At 39.7% G+C, this 13,466-nt stretch overlaps 1 protein-coding gene across 3 annotated transcripts in view; it reads right to left on the bottom strand.

The window, feature by feature from the left end:
• The window catches only part of LOC140476423 (RNA-binding protein Nova-1), a 276,484-nt gene that overhangs the window by 79,788 nt on the left and 183,230 nt on the right, over nt 1–13,466 (bottom strand). The window lies entirely within an intron of this gene.

The following is a 13,466-nucleotide window of genomic DNA, read 5'->3' as shown; positions in this document are numbered from 1 at the left end:
TGTCATCACATGTCCTCTCTATGCATCACCCAAATATCTTCCCTAGTTGCTCACCTAGCATGCACGATTTGCAGTTCTCGGAAGCCATTCAATCATAATATGAATTATTTTAAAATGATTGGAAAACTATTAAGCATCTAATAACCTAACTAGATCTGAACACCAATGAACTATTATTGATTCTGAACCAAAAATTGCAAAGTTGAAAAAAGTTGTAATTCTAACTGCCTACTAAGTCTGTAACAAACAAGTAAGCAAAGAACTTCTTTAAAGCACTGTTTGATATATTATGATGCTTTACCCTTGGAAAATACAGTAAAACCCTGTGAACTCTTATGTAATACGAGTCAATATAAGGGTCAGTTGATCAGTGTAGAACATCCTGCTGATCAATTGCATTAAAAAACATTACATTGCAGAATCTAATAATGACAGTTGAAGTGTCAAAATATTTTTACAGCTTTCTTCAGAATGTTTCTGCCATGTCTGCAGACTTTCTATTTCTTCAAGATCTTTAAAAATTGGCATCTTTTTCATGCACTTTCAGAGCACAGCACCACCAGTTAAAAATAGTGTGGAGGAGGAGATTTAATTTTCATTCCCAGTTTAAACAAAGAACCCAAACTCTCTGGGGGGGCAGGAGTGCATTTTACACTCTAGGCATTCACAATAGCAGAACTGTTAGAGGAAAACAGTATAGAAAAATAAGATGTCCTTCAAAAAATGAGCGTGGACAAACAAGCCTCCATATCTGGACCAAGACTTGGCCCTGTATCTCTATGCATTGTAGAGATTTCTTCATGCTCTCAAGAGCATTGCATAACTGTGTAACAGTGATTACTAGTTTCAGTTTTTCATTTCTGGGACTGGCAGATTGTTTAGATTTACCCTGGCTCAGGCAAGGGATAGGCTGACAAAGAAAAATATAGTATTCAAATTTTGAACTACTGAGGCAAGTTTTTTTTAAAAAAAAGATTTATTCCTCCAGAAGCCTGTGAGAGATCATGAAAACAAACCGATGTCCTTCACGTCTGTGGGACTATTTTAATATGTAAGATAACCTTTAAGATGATTTGGGTTCACAAAGTACAATTTTCCATTTCAACATTGTTTATTCCCAGGAATTTTGATTTGGGTGTTACTCCAAAAAAAATGTTTGTATTCCACCATAAATTCAATTTAAGTTCAACAAAAATTCAATTTAATTTTGGTGCTTTGGGAAAAGTTACTCAGATGTAATCTGTGCAAAAGAATTATTGATTACCAATTTAAAATAGTGAACTATCACTGCTGCTAAATAAAATTCTGAACAGAGTATAAAGGCAGTCACGTTATAAGGAGAGCAGACGTAGGATTTACTTAAATCAGCATGGTTACCTTGTTGCCAAGGAATAGATGATTATTTTATGAGGTGGCAGAGTGGAGGACTTCTTTTTAACAGAATAGCTGTCAAAAACACAGTTTCTACTTCATCTGCTGCAAGGCACAGTTGCCAATGATGATCTATTACAAATCAAGAATATGCAAGAATTATGGGATCAGAGGAATGCAGAAAATGGAGAGGGTTGTCAGATTGGAGAAGACTGCAGAGATAGCAAGGGGCTAGCTGATAGAAGGATTTGAAAAAGAGCATCCAACTTTAAAATTGAAAGTTTTCTAGAGTGGAAGTCAACATGGGTCAGCAAGTAGGCAGGTTGTCTTTAAATCGGGAGAAGAGTATAGTAGCGTTACTGGCATTGTCATTGAGAATCACACAGGCTAATGTTCTGAGGTCATGGTATCAAATTCCATTAACAAATGGTGAAATGTGAATTAGCCTAATGGTTCCTATGGAACCATGTCCAAATGTCCTAAAAACCCACCTGATTCACAGAGAAGGAAATCTTCCATCCTTCCCTGGTCTGGATTTTATGTGATTCATGTCAAACAGCAATCTGGTTGACTCTTTAATACCCTCTGAAATGGCGTTGCAAAACATTCAACTGTAAGTAGTTGCTACAAAGTCGAGAATAAAGGAATAAAACCAGATGGACTACCTCGGGTTGACCTAGGCATCAAAAAGACCTCCAAGTTAACATCTGGGTGTTTATGCCAAAACCGGGTGAGCTGTCTGACAGACTAATCAAGCCAAAACCTGACACAGTCATGCTCACAGAATTATACCTTACAAAGTCACAGGTACTACCTTCACCACCCCTAGGCATGCCCTGTCCCACCTGGAGACAGACCCACTATATGTACTGAAACAACTGTATACAGTCGGGAAGGAGTTGTCCCTGGGAGTCCGCAACACTGACTCTGGCCTGCATGACGTCTCATTACATTAGGTCAAACGTGGGCAAAGAAACCTCAGGCTGATTAATAGCCGATGAGGAGAAACTTCTTCACCCAGAGAGTGGTGGGTGTGTGGAATGCTCTGCCCCAGAGGGCAATGGAGGCCCAGTCTCTGGATTCATTTAAGAAAGAGTTGTACAGAGCTCTCAAGGATAGTGGAATCAAGAGTTATGGAGATAAGGCAGGAACAGGATACTGATTAAGGATGAGCAGCCATGATCATATTGAATGGTGGTGCAGGCTCGAAGGGCAGAATGGCCTACTCCTGCACTTATTGTCTATTGACTCCCCAACACCCCCACTCAATGAATCTGCATTCTTCCAGGTTGAGCACTAACTGAAGAAAACACTTGAGGATTGCAAGGAGACCGATGTGCTCTGAGCAGGGTATGTCAATACTCATCACCCAGAATGGCTTGGTAGCAGCACTATTGTTGAAACAGGTGTCGATGTCATAACGAACATAGCAGCTAGCATCAACAGCAAGTGGTGAGTGGACCAATGAGAAAAAAAAGACAGTATCATTGTAGTTTTTGGAGGTCAGTCACAGCAGCTTTAGGAATCACTACAGGAGTTTCTCAGGGTAGTGTCACAGAATCATAGAAACCCTACAGTGTGGAAGCAGGCCATTCAGCCCATCAAATCCACACCAACCCTCTAAACAGCATCTCACACAGACCTACCTCTCTATCTTTTCCTGTAATCCAAGGTTTCCCATGGCTAATCCACGTCACTAGCACATCCCTGGACACTATGGGCAATGTAGCAAGGCCAATCCACTTAACCTGCACACCTTTGGACTGTGGGAGGAAACAACAGCAGCTGATGGAAACCCAAGTGGATACAGGCAATTGCCTGAGGCTGAAATTGAACTTGAGTCACTGGCTCTGTGAGGCAGTAGTGCTAACCATCGAGCCACCATGCCACGCACTGTATCTTAGTTCCAACTATCTTCAGCTGCTTCATCAATGTCCTTCCCTCCAGTTTGAGCTTAGAAATGGGGAAATTCAATAATGATTACACAATATTCAGCATTCACCATCTCGGATATTGGAGCAGTCTGTGTCCAAAGGCAACAAGGCCTGAATAGTATCCAGGGTTCGGCTGATAAATAGCAAATACCATTCACACTACACAAATGTTAGGCAGTGACGATCTCCAACATGATAGAATCTAGCATCAGCTCTTGATATTCTATGGCATTTTGACCGCTCATTTCCCCAACGTGGAATTTTATGATGGCTAACTTACCTTCAGTCTCCCTAAGGCTTGTCAACAATGAACAAATTCAGGAATTTTTGGGACATTCTTACCTGGATTGTGCAGCTCCAACAACACTCAAGAAACACAATACCATCCAGGACAAAACAGCTTACTTGATTGCATCCATCAACACCTCAACAGACTGCTGCGCACTCTGCTTCACAGAAACCTGGCTCAACACGTCCGTTCCCGACTGCGCACTTAAGGCTGATGGTTTTTCGATCCATTGTATGGACTGGAAAGCATCCTCAGGTAAGACAAAGGGTGGAGGGGTTTGCTGTTTTATCAACAACTTATGGTGCATGGACATTGCAACCCTGGGCAGCCATTTCTCCCCAAACCTTGAATTCCTCAGCATCAAATGCCACCCCTTCTATCTACCATGGGAATTTACCGCTGCTATACTAACTGCTGTGTATATACCACCACAAGCAAAGGTTGAGGAAGTTCTGGATGTGCTGTACTTCACCACTAACACCTTGGAGACGGAACAACCCAAGGACCTGTTTATTGTAACTGGCGACTTTAATCAAGCCAATCTAAGGAAGGTGTTGCCCAAGTACCACCAGAACATTACCTGCCCTAACATTTCAGACCACTGCTACACCACTGCAAAAAATGTCTACCACTCCATCCCCCATCCTCATTTTGGGAACTCCGACCACAATGCTGTATTTCTTCTCCCGGCTTACAGGCAAAAGGTCAAGCAGGAGACCTCCTCTTGGATACAGGTCCAGTGCTGGTCGGAGGAGGCAGAGGATCAACTCCGGTGCTGTCTGGAATCGGCTGATTGGGCCATGTTCAAACAGGCTGCAGGTACCTTGGATGAGTATACTACCGTCGTCACAAACATTATCAGCAAGTGTGTGGAGGACTGCATACCAAGGAAGTCAATCTGGGTATTCCCCAACAGGAAACTCTGGATGAATCAGGACAGACAGAACCTGCTAAAAACCAGGCGTGAGGCCTTCAGACCAGGAGACCCACTCAAATATAAGGAATCCAAGTATGACCTTCGCAGAGCAATTAAGACCAATACCAATCCAAACTAGAGACCCAGACAGACACCTGGTTACTATGGCAAGGACCGAATGACATCACAAGTTCTAAAAAGAGACAGTGCAAGATAACAGACAATGACACTTCCCTCCTAGGTCATCTCAACACCTTCTATGCTCACTTTGAACGGAATTTCGGCCGAGAGGTAACACCTATTCCGACAAGTCCTGACGAATCTATCCCAACAGTCACTGCATCAGAGGTTAGGTCAGTTTTCCTTCTTGTGAATCCAAGGAAAGTGATGGGACCAGATGGAGTAACAGGCCGTGCACTCAGGATATGCACAAGTCAACTGGCAGAGGTCTTCTCAGACATCTTCGACCTCTCCCTGCAGCAGGTCATTGTCTCTGCCTGTTTCCAGAGGACCAAAATCATCCCTGTGCCTAAGAAGGCTCATGCAGCATGTCTCAATGACTACCACCCAGTGGCCCTAACTTCGATGGTCATGAATTGCTTTGAAAGGCTGGTCATGTCATTAATCAACTCCAGCCTCCCCACTACTCTTGACCCACTCCAATTTGCCTACTGGACCAACAGATCCATGTTAGATGACATATCACTTGCCCTTCACTCCTCCCTAGAACATCTTGACACCAAGAACAGCTATGTAAGAATCCTACTCATTGATTACAGTTCAGCTTTCAACTTTATTAACCCCTCGAGACTGATTACTAAAATTAATGATCTTGGACTGAATCCCACTCTCTGCAACTGGATCCTCAGTTTCCTGACCCACAGGCCACAATTAGTGACGATTCGGGACAATATTTCATCCTCACTGACACTCCACACTTGGAGCCCCCAGGGTTGCGTACTTAGCCCACTACTGTACTCACTGTATACCCATGACAGCGTCACCAAATACCTGACTAATGCCATTTACAAGATTGTGGATGATACCACCATAGTCGGTTGAATCTTAGATGGTGATGAAACCGACTACAGCCGGGAGGTGGAAGACCTGGAAACATGGTGCACTGAGAACTTTGGATGGTCCTACACACCAAGAATTGCACTGGTTAAAATGGTTGCTCACCACCACCCTCTGCAGGGAAGTTAGGGGTAGGCAATAAATGCTAGCCTAGCCGGTGACGTCCCAAGAATCAATCAAAAATGACTTGATGCAAGTTAGTTTCTGGGCAATAGAGTCTGGATGAGTCAAGTTAATAAAGGTCAGAAGATAGAAGGTTGGCAAGGGGAAAGATGAAATTGTCAAATCTAGAGGTAATCAGGTCATGGAAAGGCTTTAGTAGTTGAAGACCTGAGTTGGGTGCACTTTGGTACTGTTACAGAGGTGTAAGTAAATGGTAAAAACATGGTAACAGTTGACAACTGGTAAACTGATAACAGTGCAACAGGCCAAGAAAGAGATGGCAGAGGTGGTACTACAGATGCTGGAGATTAGAGTCAAGATTAGAGTGGTGCTGGAAAAGCACAGCAGGTCAGGCAGCATCGGAGGAGCAGGAAAATCGATGGTTTGGGCTTTTCATCTTTCCTGATGAAGGGCTTTTGCCCAAAACGTTGATTTTCCTTTCTTGGATGCTGCCTGACTTGCTGTGCTTTTCCAGCACCACTTTAATCTTTACAAGAAAGAGATGGGCTCATGAAGTTCACAGTAAGTTTGAAGAGCAACACCTTACCTTCTGAACAGGCATTTTACAGCCTTCCTTATGCAACATTGAGTTCAACAATTACAGACTGTAAAACCTGTTCCCTTAGTTTATTTCATTTCTTTGTATGCATAAAGTGTGAAACCGGGCGTTGGGTGAGTGAAGGAATCCTAATGCTTAATCTCTCTCTGAAATCTCAGTTTTGTTCACATTTAGCAATTATTTAAAAATTACATTTTTTAAAAAAAGTAAATTACTGCATGAAAGAAATGAGTTAACTTTCTTCTGGGCTTAAAGAAGGATATACAAGCATTTTGTGAGCAGCTCTAATTACTTATTAAACCAGATTAAGCAGATTTCTCTGCTTTAGCAGAACTGATTTGTTATTTTTCAAAGATTACATATGCAAGGGTTTCTCAGTACTGCTTGAGTACACAGAATGTAAATCAAGCACTTTGGTGAGGAGGGGAACTAGAAATTAATTTTATAAAAATGGAATTAATAGAATGAAGTTGGCAGGATAGATGATGTGTCATGGCTGCAGTATGGGGGAGCTCCTGGTGCCATAGCAACCATATCTATGGCAAGTAGCTGCAGCATAAAGGATACTCCTCTGTTCTGAGGAAAGGTCATTGGACTTGAAACACTAACTCTGATTTCTATCCACAGATGCTGCCAGATCTGCTTAGCTTTTCTAGCAATTTCTGTTTTTGTTTCTGATTTCCAACATCCCCAGTTCTTTCGGTTTTCATAAGGATGTTAGACTCCAATTATGAACTGGAGGATGAGCAGCAGATGTTGCAACACATTGGAGAGGGGAAAAGTTACCCTGTTGACATTTTTCATCAACCTTATTCAGATCATGCTATGACACACTTAATACTGGATCTCCATGGCTCAGAGCTAGAGATAAGAGTACTCTACCCCAAGAGCCCTCATGTGATTTCAGATCTGTCAATGGTGAAATTTGAACTCATGTTATTAGAACATTAGCCTGGGGCTCTATATTCCTAAGCTAGTGGCTTTCTATCTATGCACTGCCTCCCTGAAAAGTTACACATATACTTTGTTCCAGAAGATAGTCGCATCTCTTAGGTTAAGGTCATCTAATTTGGTCAGCGGTTTTGGACAGGCGGTATGACTGCAAGCGTGGCAAGTAACGGAATTGAGAAGGTGGGAGTGGAGGAGTCTTAGCCCCTGCAATTGTTTAATATAACATGTTCTTGAAGATTATATGGCTGACATATAGGGTTACAGTGTGGATGAAATGACTAGCTGTGACTAACTGTATACTACGCCATTCAAGTGGAATGTCAAGGTAGTGGGGCATATCGTAGACTGGGAATAGACTCCTTCTCTGCATAAGAGCTCATATCCTGATAGCTGCATTGTTTGCCCAGTATCAGGATCTGGACTACTTGCTTAAGTACCATTGACATAGGTTAGGCTATTAAAAAAAAGTTTTCCTTAGGCAGTATGATGAGCTAAGCACTAAGTTAAATATAGTAACTTCAAAACCTGAGCCATGTCCAAATTAGCAAAGATAACTAGAGAGACTAATATGTGGCTCTAGGATTAATATGGGAGAAGTAGGTTCTAATTTGTAAACCACTGGCACCAGCACTGGGGAAAGTTGGGCTAAATTATTTGGGGTTGACTTCACCTGAACTGTATTGGGGCTGGGGTTACAATTAAGGTAATGCTAATTATAACTGAACACTGATTGCAAACTTTTGATTGATCCAGCAAATAGGGTCCGAGTTCACAAAAATAGTTAAAATATAAATTAAAGGCTCTGTATCTGAATGCCTGCAGTAGTTGCAATGAAACAGATGAATTGTCAGCTAGATATGGGAGAACTAGTGGATGAGGTACTATTAGATTTTCACAAGGCTTTTGATAAAGTCTTAATTGAAGGGTTAGCAAACAAAATTAGAGCACATAGGATTTGGAAAATATATGGGATAAATAGGAACTGATTAATGGGCAGAAAGAGGAACTAGAATATATCTGGGTCATTTTTTCTGGTTCGTAAACTGTAACATGTGGAACCAAAATAAATATTGCTTGGATCCTAACTATTCACAATCTTTTCACATTATTTGGATGTGAAGACTAAATGTAACATTTCCAAGTTTGCAGATGACATAAAGCTAAATGGTAATCAGACTGGGAGTTGTGAGGATGACGGGGAGACTCCAGCAGAGTTTGAACAGGCTAATTGTGTTAGCAAAAAAAACATGGCAAATAAATTGGAATGAAAACGGACATATATCGTAAGAGGTAAAAAGCTGAGAAGTGTTAAATTTTGAAGGGATTTCTGTGTCCTTGTTCATGAGTCCCTGTAAGTTACCATGCAGTTTTAGTAAGGCAAATAAGAATGTTGGGTTTTATTACAAAATAATTTGAGCACAAGATCAAATATGTTTTAATATATTTATATAAAGTCTTGGTGAAGGTATACTTAAAAGTATCCTGTGCAATTTTGGACTCTGTACCTAAGGAAAGATATATGCCATACAAGGAGCGCAAAAAAGGTTCGCAAAACTAATTCCTGAGAGGAAAGGACTGATGAAGAAAAATTAAATGGACTGCACTGACATTCTCTTTAATTTAGAAGAATGAGAGATGAGCTTATTCAAACATATAAGGGTATGCATGAGCACTGAGTTCGACAGGGTCAAACAGGAGACACAGTCTCTGAATAAGGGCCTGGCCATTCAGGACTGAAATGAGGAGGGTACTTTTTCACATAGAAGGTGAGTGGTCATTCTTTGGGAATCTGAGACTCAAGGTTTGTGCAGGTTCCATCATTGAGTATATTCAAGACTGAGATTGACAGTTTTCTATATATTGAAAACATCATGGAATAGAAAGATTGTGTTGGAAAATGGTTTTGAGGTAGAAGATAACCATGAAGACATTAAACAGTGGAACAGACACAATGTGCTAAATGCCCTTATTTCTTATGTTTCAGTTTTTCTCTTTTGATTTCAAATAGCATCTTTCAGACCATACCTGCTCCAGGCAAATCTTTTGTTTCTTCCCTCACCGCATTCCTTTAGCCCCTACAGTACCAACTCTCCTGTCGTTCAATCTCTCCTGTCTTCCACTCTTTCTCTGCTTCTCTTATGTGCTTATCCAACCCAAGTCTTGTTCTGTTTATGCACCCTCATCCTATCCTGGATTTAACCCTCAGCAGCTTCTGTCAAGCACACTTGTGCTGTGGGTTCTATAGCACAGTCACTCAGCTCATCAAGTCTCTGCCAGTCCATTTCTAGAGAAATCCAGCTAGTCCTACCAACTCCACGTACTACCACTTCCCAAAAGGTGTTCTTTCCCTTTTTTTCTCCTCCAAAATGAAATTGGATTAATACTTGAATAACAATTTAATCCATATTCCCCACAATCTTGGGGAGGGAGTGAATTCCATACTTAAATCACTTTGAGCATAAGTTTTTCTTCTTGTCATCTATGGCTGCTTTGCTAATGAATGTACAGAGTTAAATCTGGGTCATCTGACCTGGATCAATCCTTCAGCCATTGGAAACAGTTTCTAATTATTCTGTTTTGAACCCTTTGTAATTTTGTAAATCTCCATCAAATCCATGCCTACATCTAGTACTTAAACAACGTCTGCTTCTCTGTAATCCCTCATCCCTTGGAGATGACCTTGTAAATTTCTTCTGAAACCTCTACGAGGTCTTCACATCCTTCTGGTGCCCAGAGTTAGAAACTATAGTCATAGTGGGATTGTGCCATTTTGTATAGGCTCAGCAAAACTCCTTTGCTTTGCACCCTATTTCTCAGTTTATCAATTGAAGGCACAGGTTTCAGTATGATGCAATTTACAATCATGATTTTGGCAGATAATTGCATGCAACTTGTTATTTATATTATATATACAGCCCAAATTTTCTAAACCTGGCCCTGTGTCAAAATATATTTTTAAGAGGGCTTTGATATTTTCTCAAGGACTACTTAATGATTTTCAGGAAGAACCTAGTCATTTTCCCTAACATACTTATTAAAGGATGTGGTGATGTAGTAACAATATTTACTGCATTTGTATTCAAAAGTGCTGTTTTGACTCAGACAGAAGTAGAATTAAGAGAGTTCAACTTTCAACCATGCAATGTCCTCTCACATGCCCTTCTCTCCTTTCAGCTTCCCCCTTCTCTCCTCTTGCAGCCTCCTCTTTTCCACACCTCCATGTATGACAGCCTCCTTTTCTCCTCTATGTCAAATCATACAACAGGCAGCATCCTCTAAACCCAACTAACAGAAATTCCTGGACTTGGTTCCCTGAAACTCTAAGGTCAGGTTCCTTGTCAAAGCCTAGGCCAGTCAATGCCCCAACCCATGTCCATGACTGATACAGCTCCCAGAGGCAATGCCTTGGCCTGCCTATCAGGGTCCTGCATCAACACCAATCTCAAAGACTTATCCTCTGCAGCCACTTACCTTCCCAGATGCTCCTCCAATCACAGGTTGTCCCTCTCCTAAATTTTCTTCAAATGTGGGAGGGAACCAGCATGAGAGAGATATAATTTTGAAGAGAGGGCGAATCCTTAGATTTTGTCTCTTTCAGGTATGTTGATGAGATCTGATTAGTAACAGGGACTCCTCCTAAACACAGGCTCCAATGATTACCACCGTATGTATTGACCTCTCGTACCCTAGCCCATCCTCATTTGCTCATATTTCCCAGTTCTGATGGAAGTTCATCAACCTGAATTGTTAAGTTTGATTCTCTGTCCATCAGTATTGCCTGACTTGCTCAGTATGTGCAGAGTGTTCTGTTTATAATTCTTAATCCTAGTCAACAAATACTCTGCATCAATGCTCATTTCTCAAAAATAAACAGGCCACAGAGATGAAGCTAATGTTTTCTTTTGACTTGCTTTTGAAATTTCTTAACTTTCCCATAGAAAACTGCAATTAACACATGACGATTAATAATATGATAGAGATTGAAATTTCTTCTGTAAATTCTGACAGAGATTGAGATTAGCTTCTGTAAATTAAAAAAAAATGTATTGCCAGGGATAGTCACTCAAGGAACACAATGCGCATGAGGCTGTCTGTGTACTTTTTAATATATGTTTATTAGACAAAAGTGAAAACAACAAAGTGACATATGTAAAAAAAAGTTTTAAATTTTTGTTAATTTACAAAGATCTTAAATAGCAAAAAGAAAAATTCAAACACTTCTATGAACAATATCCTTTACACAGACACAGTCCATTAAAGTATCACTTTGAGATTAATTTCTGACTTAAATAATGAGGACTGCAAGCATTTCCTTTTGGAATTTCTGCACCAGATATGATTCTCTGCCATTATCTCTTCTTGAGACATACAGACAAATGGAATCTAAATCACTAAGTTTTCCTAACTGAACTTTCAGAAAGTCCCTGTCCCTGTCTACTTAATACAAAAGTATTAAGACCTTTCTCCAGCTCTGAAATCTTGGACTACCACAAACTAAATTGCCCTTTTGCTGTTATGAAATCTCATCTCAACTGAAACTTGACTGTGGCCCCTGAACTGTCGTTCTTCAGCTTTGTCACATTTAATCAGTTAACTCTCTAGGTGGTCAGACAATGTCGAAATGAAAGTTCCTTTTCCCTTTTACAGATTGCTGATTTTTGAAGAAGGCAAAACGTGGCGGCCAATTGAGATTTGGGCTCTAATTCATGCCTCCTGGGTAAGAGCTATTGGGTTCCTAAAACAACTGAACAATGTACAGAATCCAAGGCATAGTAGAATTTGGATTTAAGGAGAAGGGAATTGTGGGAAAGAGTTCACATGGTTAACAAAGTACTTTCTAAAATATGGATTAAGAGCTGTTTATGTGATTTCAGTTTGAATGTAAAAAAGAACATAATAAATCTGTTCTACTCAAGATTTCAATTTCATATTTAACGTGACAATGCTGACTGACTTATATTGTAGGTCATCACTAATCACTGCTATGATAGAAGTTTTTAATATATTGGTATGATTTAAATCTTGTTACAAAAGGACATATTTTGTTGAAGCATTGCATTTTGCAATCATCAGGACAATTCAAATTGACAATTCAAGGAGAACAACGAACATTTATAATGCATGAGAAGAAAGTGCTGAATGGTTGGCAAGTAGTCTCTGACTGATGGAGGTATTGTCACAGAGAATCCACCAATTATTGATAAACGACAATTAACTTCCAAGTATTGTTTAAATGTTAAATTTAACAATTGACAAGTTCTGTACTAACGAATTATAATTATTATTATTTGGAAACTTGGGTTCAAAGCTAGAAGAAATATTTTAGTTTTGACTTTAATGAAGGTGACTTGTTCTTATGGTAAAAGTCAGAAGGTCATTTTGAACAGTGGGTTAAAACATGATTTTTAAAAAATCATGTGACTTAAGTTAAACGCATAGATAAAGTACTTGGAGAGTTAATTGATTAAATGTTAACAAAGCTGAAGAAAGACAGTCCAAGGGTCATAATCAGGTTTCAGCTGAGATGAGGTTTCATAACAGTAAAAGGGCAATTTAGTTTGTGGTAGTCCAAGATTTCAGAGCTCGGAAAAGGTCTTAATACTTTTGAAGTTAAAGTGGACAAGACTTTCTGAATGTTCAATTAGGGAAAATCAGTGATTTACATTCCATTGTCTATATATCTCAGGGAGGGACAATGACAGAGAATCATATCTGGTGCAGAAAGTCCAAAAGGAAATGCTTGTAGTCCTCATCATTTAAGTCAGAAATTAAAGTGTTAATCTAGAAGTGATATTTTATTGGGATTGTGTATGTATAAAGGATATTAATGGCAAAAAGCATTCAAATTTTTTTTGCTGTTTAAGATCTTTTCAAATTGACAAAAAATTATTTTTTTCTTCACATATGTCACTTTGTTGTTTTCTCTTTTGTCCAATAAATGTACATTGAAAAGTACACAGGCAGCCTCAATGAGTGTTCAATGAGTGATCACCACAGTAACTAAACTGCAAAATAAAACCATATGATCAAGCTAGATTTATCACTAGGATCTGACTTGTCTGGTATTATCATCAGCTGGGTTTGTAAAATTGTGCAATATCAAACATGACGTGATGCAAAATTCGAATTGAAGCAATACCGATTAATAAGAGAATTAGATTAGAAAACATAATAATTACTGTGTTTTTGGATTTTCTGCAAAAGTGT

This window comes from Chiloscyllium punctatum, chromosome 4 (genome assembly GCF_047496795.1).
Source record: "Chiloscyllium punctatum isolate Juve2018m chromosome 4, sChiPun1.3, whole genome shotgun sequence".
NCBI classification, from domain to species: domain Eukaryota; kingdom Metazoa; phylum Chordata; class Chondrichthyes; order Orectolobiformes; family Hemiscylliidae; genus Chiloscyllium; species Chiloscyllium punctatum.
This window is presented reverse-complemented; position numbering and strand designations above follow the sequence as displayed.